The sequence below is a fragment of the Odocoileus virginianus genome, chromosome 27, assembly GCF_023699985.2.
Source record: "Odocoileus virginianus isolate 20LAN1187 ecotype Illinois chromosome 27, Ovbor_1.2, whole genome shotgun sequence".
Classification (NCBI taxonomy): Eukaryota; Metazoa; Chordata; class Mammalia; order Artiodactyla; family Cervidae; genus Odocoileus; species Odocoileus virginianus.
This window is the reverse complement of record NC_069700.1, coordinates 34,331,184-34,340,657: the sequence shown is the minus strand read 5'-3', so window position 1 is coordinate 34,340,657 and position 9,474 is coordinate 34,331,184.

Here is a 9,474-nt window from a genome sequence, read left to right as displayed (position 1 = left end):
TCTTCAGCCCGTTCAGAAAGCTTGAGAAACACCGGTCCACAGCCAGGCAGGTGGTTTCCTTAGCCCTGGGCCCCTTGCGAGAGGAGCGCCTTTCTCCAGGTTTGGGAGCTGAGAACCCTGCCAGGTGCTGGTCAGAGAAGGCGTGGGGACTTGGAGGCGGTGTCCTGGGGCTCATGTGAGTCCTGGGGTCGGATCCCTGAGCTCCAGGGAGCACATCGCCGGCTTTTCTGGGTTCCCGCTGCCCCTGAAGTGATGTGAGGACCTGAGGTGACCCCTCCCCCTCTTCTCCAGTTCCCTATACTTTGGGGGGCGGGGATGAAAAGGAAATTTTCCACTCCACATGCTCCCATCGTTCTTTATTACTCTGACTTGATTTCTTACCACAAAAGCTTACTTTGAAAATAAATAAATAAAACAAAAGATGAAAGTATTGCCTGAAAGAAACCGAGTTCTCATTATAACCCTTGCCTTGTTAGTGTGGAATGTGGATTTTTCTTGCACAACTCCTACATTTTGAAGAGGAAAATTATGAAGAGATCCAAGAACATTTCTGCTTAAGAAAATCCACTTCGCTCTGAGGCCCAGGCAGAAAGGAGGGGACTGGCCTGGCAAAGTTACTGTTTAGCCAGGGTATCTTAAACCAGTACATACTAAACCTGCCCCTTCCTCCTCATCACCTTTTCCTGGTATTTCCCTCAGGGATGTCAACTGTGAAGCAGGCTGGCCTACTCCCCAAAGCCTGGAGAAGTGGGAGGAAGTTGCATGATTTCAGCCAAGTTCAGTGAAAATATTCTTCATTATTACAGGGAGATACATAGGTTAGGTTGTTGATTTCTTCCCCCCCCCCCCCCACCTCCCCCCAGAATAATGTTTGTTTATTTCTGGGAGCAAGTTTTCAGAATGACACCAGTTTGTTTTCCCACAAAAACGGTATTGCCATGAAACTCTCCCTAGTGATGCCTGAAATTACTGTACTTGAGCAGTTTATTTACATATATCACACAGCCCCTTTTAAGTATCCTCTTCTTACCCAAGCTATCAGGAAGGGGCAGTAGGAGGAAATAGCAGTCGGGGAGCACATGGATGGGGGGAGGAGACCCACCGGAAGAGAAGGAAAGGATGGAGGCAGGAGAGAATGACAGAATTGCAGTTTTCTCAGGGTCAGCATGGGGACAGCATTTCATGATCTTATCTTGAATAGTTATCAGAACCAACTAGGCAAAAGTTAGAAGTTGAGGAGAATAGAAAGATGATGTGAGAGATAATCTCTCCTTCCCTTTGGGGTCTTAGTTAATAATAACTGATTTTTGTTTAATGATTTACAAAATGCTTTTACATTGCAAATCCATATGCTCTGCACATAATTTTATCTGTTCAGTAGGCAAGGCAGGTGTTATATTGGACCATTTAATAGATGAGCAAACTGCGAACCAGAGATTTCGGGGCGTTTCCCAAAGTCACACGGCAAGCAAGTTCTTGATTCTTGATCATATATTTTTTAATAATTCATGCCACCTGACTCTGGCTGAGAAGTTGTATAAACAAGAAAATACAACTAATATGTAGTGGTATGGTAGGTCCCAGAATGGAGTACATAGAAGATTTGTTACTGGAGGTCAGAAAAAGGGTGAGAGAGCTTCCAGATGTTGGGATCAGTTCAAACCCAGCCATGAGCCAGAACTCTAAGCAAGATTGTGTAACCAATTTGGTCTTTAGAAATGGGTTTCTTGTTCAGCCTGGCTCCCCCTCAACCTCAGGACCCCTCTTTAAACTCTCATAATGGGTGAAAATGGGTTTTCCATATATGTCCGTCCTTTGGTGGGAGTGCCCCTCCCAAGTAACTCAACACCTTTACCCTATTAAAGTGCACATATTTCAAAAGACCCATAAGGCAAGTATTTCTCACCAACCCAAGGACAGAAGTAAAAGCCCTGTTTCCTCTCAAGTTGCAGTGTGCCCAAAGCTGTCCACCCCAGAGGTGCCGTTTTAAACTAAGATGTCATATGTTTTTTTAATACTATTTGTTCTATTTGCTCTTAGCAAATCTTTGAGTAGAATTCTTGTTTAAAGAGGAAGGGCTTCTTATACTTACTGGCACACCTTTGTACCCCTATGGGTGCAGATACCCCAGCTTGAGAAGTAGCCTAAGGGAATTTCAGGCCAGCAGCTAGAATCTTCCTACTTCTCAACCACTTCCCCACATTTGTGTGCTTTAACACAAGCCCAAGAGTATGACCTATCCTCATTCATTAAATATGATCCTGGGTACGCTATCCCAGAAGAGCAAATTATACAGAAAGTTGATCCTACCACAAAGACATTCTGAAAGAGGGGTGGTATAGAGAAGGATGTCCGTAAGAAGTAGAGGACCACAGAATTTAAGAGGAATCCTGAATATTGGATTTGCTAGCTAAAACAAAATAACGAAAACAAAACACGCCTCATTTTACAAAGAAGCATCTTAGGCTCAGCAAGGTTAAATGACTCGTCTAAGGTCACCACCAGTTTACAGAAAATTTAGGACTAGAACCCATATCACAGTCTGTTTATTCCATAATATATAGAGCTAAGTAAGAGTAAAAGCTAATATGGTAAATAAATATTTACATTTCCTAAAGAAAAATGTAAATGATAGGCCATGGAATGGAAATAGTAAGGGATGATGTTAACTAGAGGCCCAGACTGCAAGTAGCGTGGAGTATAGTAGAAGATAAACAGTCAACTAAAGTGGTAGGGACACGTAAATACAGGGTGGGACGTTTAAATGGAACCATTTGGAGTCATGTAAACTGGGATCGACTTCATTATAGCCTCCCTTATGGTACAGAACCGCACGTCAAAACTATTTGCTTTAGTCTCTTGACAAATGTGTTTTCTTCGCAGAACCCAGAAGGAGTGTGAGAAGGGTCGAGGTGATCTGGGGCGAGTCTGGACAAGGCCCTTAGAAGCTCACATGGCAGTGTGATGGATGGGAACTCATCACAGATCTTTTCAGGGAAGGGGTTCCAAGAGAAGACGAAGCAGCCGTGCTGGGGACCTCCTTCTCCAGTCCTGCTCCTTCCTGCACCAGGCTCCTTGCACACACCGCCCCTTCCTCTGTCACCCTGCCCACTCCCTCTCATTCTTCAGGTCTAGCTCACAAGGCATAACTCCCTCAGAGAACCCCCCCATGGCCCTCCGTTAGTTTCTTCTTTTTTTTTAATGTGGTAAAAGTCACATAATAGAAAACATATTTAACCATATTTATGTGAAGAAAGCTGAGCACCGAAGAATTGATTCTTTTGAACTGTGGTGTTGGAGAAGACTCTTGAGAGTCCCTTGGACTGCAAGGAGATCAGTCCTGGGTGTTCATTGGAAGGACTGATGTTGAAGCTGAAACTCCAATACTTTGGCCACCTGATGCGAAGAGCTGACTCATTTGAAAAGACCCTGATGGTGGGAGGGATTGGGGGCAGGAGGAGAAGGGGATGACAGAGGATGAGATGGCTGGATGGCATCACCAACTTGATGGACATGAGTTTGAGTAAACTCTGGGAGTTGCTGATGGACAGGGAGGCCTGGCGTGCTGCGATTCATGGGGTCGCCAAGAGTCGGACATGACTGAGTGACTGAACTGAACTGAACTGATGTGTACAGTACAGAGGTACTAAGCACGTTTGCACTGTCGTGCAACCCTCACCATCATCCATCACCCGTATTTCTCACCTTCCTAAACTGGAACTCTGTCACCATTAAATACTAAGTCCCCATTCCCCCTCCCCACCCCCTCGCCCCTGGCATCTATGTATGGACCTTCTGCCTCTATGAATTGACTATTCTAAGTATCTCGTATAAGTTGAATCAAACAGCATTTGTCTGCATCTACTGTATACTGGAATGCATTTTTAAGGTTAACTTAATAATCGTCTTGCAAAGAGACATTTGTATATATGTCAATATATATGTGTATATATGTCTGCAAACAGACATGTATATATGTCAAACTCTGTTAGCTTCTGTCAACACCTATTCCTTTTTTTGCATAGCAGTCACTGCAGTTTGTCCTTACACAGTTGCACATGATGAACCCTGACGGACTGTCTAACACCACCGGGAGACTTTGAGTTCTCTGAGAGCAGGAACTGTATGCACTTCACTCACATAGTCGGTATCCCGCCAATAATTGTCAGATGAACACACAGGCACTACAGTGTAGGTAGTGGTGCTGGGGGGTCAGACAGAGTGTCTCCCCGGGCCCAGTGGGTTCGTTAACAGTGCCCATCTCTCTCTTTTTGTCTCACAGACATGTTTCCCCTTTTTCTGTGTCTCCTCTGTCTTTAGGGTCCTGTGACTCTTTTAAATCAGCAAAGGCAACATCCGAGAGAAGAGGGAGGACATTTAGGGTCCTGTGTGGGGGGGTGTCCCCCTGAACTGGGAGGTGGCAGCAGGGGGCAGTGGCACCTTGGGTGTAACTTCCAGAGGCAGGCTTCTCTCTCTCTCTAGAGTAAGCCAGGGTCAGCAGCAGCCCAAAGCCACAAAAACTGACTTTCAAAGTTCTCCTAAGAGCTGCATCTTTCGACTCCCCCAAACAATCGTGCCTTGTGCCCCAGGACACGGCGCGAGTTCCACACTTAAAGCAGTTTCCACAGAACCGCATTCAGTTGGTTTTAAACTCTGGGGAAAGCTGGCAGCCTCTTTGTGGGTTTTTTTTAAAAACTAGTTAGAGGGACAATTAAACCTTTATGGGCCCCAGAATGTACCTATGCAGACATAAATAAGGATCATTCTTCGTCACCAGAGAGAATCCACTTTCTGGCAACAGATATATTTTTCTGCCATCGCAGGACAGGGTTGAGCTCACGTCTGAGGGCCTTTGTGATTAGGGCAGGTGATGGGGGTCAGCGTGAGCAGAGTTAGAACGTGGACCCTAAGTTCTCAAAATGGACACATCGTGGGCCTCGGGCTTAGCTGGTTTGAAATAAATCACAAACTCCCAAAGCCTTCCCAGAAAGCTGCCAGGACTTTAGGCCAAGAACACTCATCTTGCTTCCTCCTTGTGTTACTTTGGGCCAAAAAATGGTCCATTTGTCAAAGAGTCCTGACTTCTTTATTTCCACTCTTACAACACAATACAATACATTCACATATTTACAGTGCAATGTCCTTGAACGGTCGGGATGATTTTTTTTTTTTTAATCTAATAATATCATTAAATGCACCAGGGGGCTCTCTCCTTAAAGGAACCTTTGAGGAAAACTCTTTTGTTAAGTGAATCAGTCTTTTGTAAAGCAAATCATCAGCCACCAACTTGTTCTCCAAATCTGAGATTTCACATAAGAGATTTTCTTAAACCAGGCCATCTTTAGATGGTGGCCTGTGCATTTTCTCTTATTTTTCTGACTTTGCTAAAGACAAGCTCTTCCTGAATAGACGTTATTGGACCGGGATGAAGGAATCTCAAACACTTGAGAAATAAATCAGTTTCAATCATTCCCGTCATCCATAATTCTTTAGAACCGCCAGCCTAAAGCAAAGTATAATGATCTCCTGACAAAGAATCCAGCTGCAGATTTGAAGGCCAGTCTATTTGAAGTCAGTTTCAAAAGAACTGCAGAAAACAAGGTTTTGCTTTTTTTTTTTTTTAAGTTATTGTCATGGGGGTTTTTGTGTGTGTGGTGAAATACATAGCATAATATTTATTATTTTAACCATTTGTTATGTGTACAATTCAGTGGCATCAAATAAATTAGATCCACAATGTTGTGTAACCTTCACCATTACCTCCCCAAACTTTCAACATCCCCAACAAAAACTCTGTACGCATTAAACAGTAACTTCTCTCCTCCAAAACCCCCTCCCTCAGGTCATGGTAGTCTGTATCCTACTTTTTGTCTCTAGGAACAGAGAACAGTTTTAAACTTCAGTTTTACTTCAGTTCGTGTTTTCTTCCCATGGCCGGCAGGGAGAACAGGGAAACCAAGGCCATCCTCTTTGTCACCTGGGGGACTCTTCCCAGCGCTGCCTCCCCCCTCCCTGTTCCTCCACCGACAGTGTCTACTAGAGGAAGCCGGAGCTCATTTGAACGGTTTAAACTTGCAAAGGGGCTGCAGCCCCATGTGGGAACAAAAAGAGGTCACTGGGTCTGAGTCTCTGTTACAAGCTCAGGAATGGCAAGAATTTTCTGACTTCAATAGTCTGAGGAAGTAGACGGCTGTTTCGGTGTCTGAAGCCTGCTTGGAGCCTGCGTGCGGCCCATGTTCAGTGCCTGTCAGCTACAGAGTTAGTACCTGAGATCCCTCAGACCTCAGGCTCAGAGAGATGGAAATGCAAGAAGAGTCACGGAGAGCTCCCTCGGACACCCTCAAATTCCATGCCATGAAATTTCTCAAATTGAAAAACACTGGCTAAACCACTCATAACCCCTGCAGACCCTAATCTCTTGTATCCACCTGTGACTGACAGAGGCACACTCAGAATGACCGACATCCGTCAATTTGGGTGCTCCTTTGCTCGCAAAGCTTGGAAATTCTCAAAGGAGTGAGCCTCCTTACCTCTGCCCACCGCCACCCCCCACCTCCCGCCCTTCCCCAGAGCACAGCTCAGAATAACAGGAGACTTGGTTTATGAAATCTGATTTTGTTTCAAGAACTACACAGAGCCTTGCCTCACCAAGCCTGGGACTGTGAGCCTGCCAGGGGTCCTTGGGACAACTGGGGAGAAGTGGTTCCATGGCCACAGAGGAAGGGGAATCCCCACAAAAGCAGGTGGCCTTCTGCTGCCCACATGCTGGTGACCCTGGAAAGGTCACTTCACAGCTCTGGCCTCATTTCTTGGAAGTTGGGTGGAAGCGCCCACCAGTTATCAGAGTTTGCAGCAAGTGGAAGAGAAGCAAGGCTTTCTGATAGCTCGGATTCTTGAAACAGGAAATAAGACTCTTTGTTTCCCATAGGTGCTGATGTTAATGAAAAGAAGGGCTGCAGAGAGGCAGAGGAGGAAATCTGGGGAAAGGAGGAAGTCGATGGTACATTTTAGATTTAGGGACAGGTTGAGAATGAATCACAGGCTCCAGACCCTGTGCTCTGCAACAAGAGACGCCACCATAATCAGAAGCCAACACACCACAACTAGAGAGTAGTCACCACTCGCTGCAACTAGAAGAAAGCTCACACAGCAACAAATATCCTGCACAGCCATAAAAAAAAAAAAATAATTACTTTTTAAAAAAGAATGGTGTCAGGAGTCACAGTTGCTAGATGAAACAGTAATGATAATGAGGCAACACCTATCAAGTTCTTATGATGTGCCAGGCCCTCAGGAAGCCCTTCACACAGATGCACAACTATCATTCTCACAACACCCTCATGACAAAGATGTTGCTTTTACACCCACTTAATAGATGAGAATTTAAGTATCTTGCTCAGGGTCACACAGTGAATAAGTAGTAAGGCAGGGACTTGAACCCAGGAAGTCTGACCTCAGAACCTTTGATCAGTCTTTTTTAATCACCTCCAGAAAAGTGGAGGTATTGGAGCACACAAGAAAAGCAGTGAAGATGGAGGATAGAACCTTGACAAATGCCTGTAAGTGTAAGAATGCCTACTCTTCATCAGCTGGGACCTAAAATCAGATTCTGAGAAGATGAAGGTGTGGGTCAAAAACAACCCAAGTGGGACTTCCCTGGTGGTCCAGTGGTTAAGACTCTGCTCCCAATGCAGGGAGCCCCAGTTCAATGCCTGGTCGAGGAACTAGACCCCAAATGCCTTGACTAAGAGTTCTCGGGCTGCAACTAAAGATCCCACATGCCGCAACAAAGACCTGGTGCAGCAAAAAACAAAACCCAAACAACCCAGGTGTACCTAGCAATGTGGTAGATTAGACCAGCTCTGCACTTGTAAATAATAATCCTGAGCTCTATGTGCCAGGCACTCTTCTAACGGGTGTTACATACATTATCACTTAGTCCTCTCACAAATCCTATGAAGGTGGTACAGTGCCCATTCTACAGGAATGGAAACTGAGGCTCCAAGAGCTTAAGGGACTTATCCAGCTAGTAAACACTGGAGACAGAAACTCAAAGCCAAGCTGTGTGTGCAGGCAGCTGGCTCTAGAGTTGCCTCCCCAAAGCAGTCTTTCCCAACTGCCCCTCAACAGTCAGGCAGTGAAATCTCTGAATAGTTCTGATATGTTTTGTATAAGGTGACTCCCTTGAAACAGTTTATAGTTGAAACCAGTATTTGAAGTCAATGCTTCTAGAAGTTACCAAAGGGTCATCAGCTGCCTTGAACCAATGTTGAGATTTACTAAGTGAATATTCGAGTTATTGAATATTGGAATGAAGCACTGCCTCTTATTTCTACTCTCTGAAACACCCCCAGCTCATTCCTAGGCTTCCCCGGTGGCTCAGACAGTAAAGAGTCTGCCTGCAATGCAGGAAACCTCAGTCAGATCCCTGGGTAAGGAAGATCTCCTGGAGACAGGAATGGTAATCCACTTCAATATTCTTGCCTGGAGAATTTCATGGACAGAGGAGCCTGGTATGCTACAGTGCACGGGGTCACAAAGAGTCAAACAGGACTGAATGACTAACACTTTCACTTTCATTCCTATGGCATCCAATTCCATGGAGAAGCCTGATTGGTCTAATGGGAAATCCCACCTCCATTAAAGTGATTGGTTCAGAGGGAGTACGTGACACGAATCGGCTTAAATAAGGCGCAAGGAGACATTGGCTAGAGATTTCTTGCCAGTTTCCCATCAGTCTGTTTCATCACATTCCCTTTGGGAAGAGAGTGTCTCTCTCCTGGATTTTGACTTTGTCTTCCCAGGGTAGGAGAGCGGGAACTGTCCCCGATGGCCATCTTAATGACAGCCTCACTGCTGCACAGTCTCCGGGCACCCCTGTAACCCAGTCTGCTGCCTGATTCCCAAGCATCAAGTCAATACATTCCTTCTCCTTTATGCCCGTTCGACTTGGAGTGCTTGCAGCCCCGAACTCCCACTGGAAAACAAGCAGCATGAAGGCACAAACCATGTCTGTCTGCTTCTCTGCTGTGTCCCGAGCCCTGACTATACAGAATTAAGCAGGGAGAGAAAACTCATTAGCGCTGAGTGAGAGAAACATGAACCTAATAAAGACGCAGAGGATAATATAGCTGGCAAGCACTTCTAAAATCATCTGATCCAAGTCTTCTCTCTGTTCTTCTCTATGGTGAGAAAAGCAAGAGTTGCTGTGTTAGAAAGGTTAACAGTTGTCCCTCTAATTAGGACAGGAACACTCTAGCACCCGTAGCGAGGATCTCCAGTCTCTGTGAGGCAACCACACAACCACACCGGAGGAGCTCTGATGTCTCACTCAGCCCAATTTGAAGAACTAGACGAGGCAGGGATAGGCCCCCAGGCTAAGCAAAACTTCATCATCAGTTGATGATAGAAATGGGGACTTGGTAGGAGAAAAACAAAAACAAAAAAAGCCCCAAACAAATGAAAACAAAAACT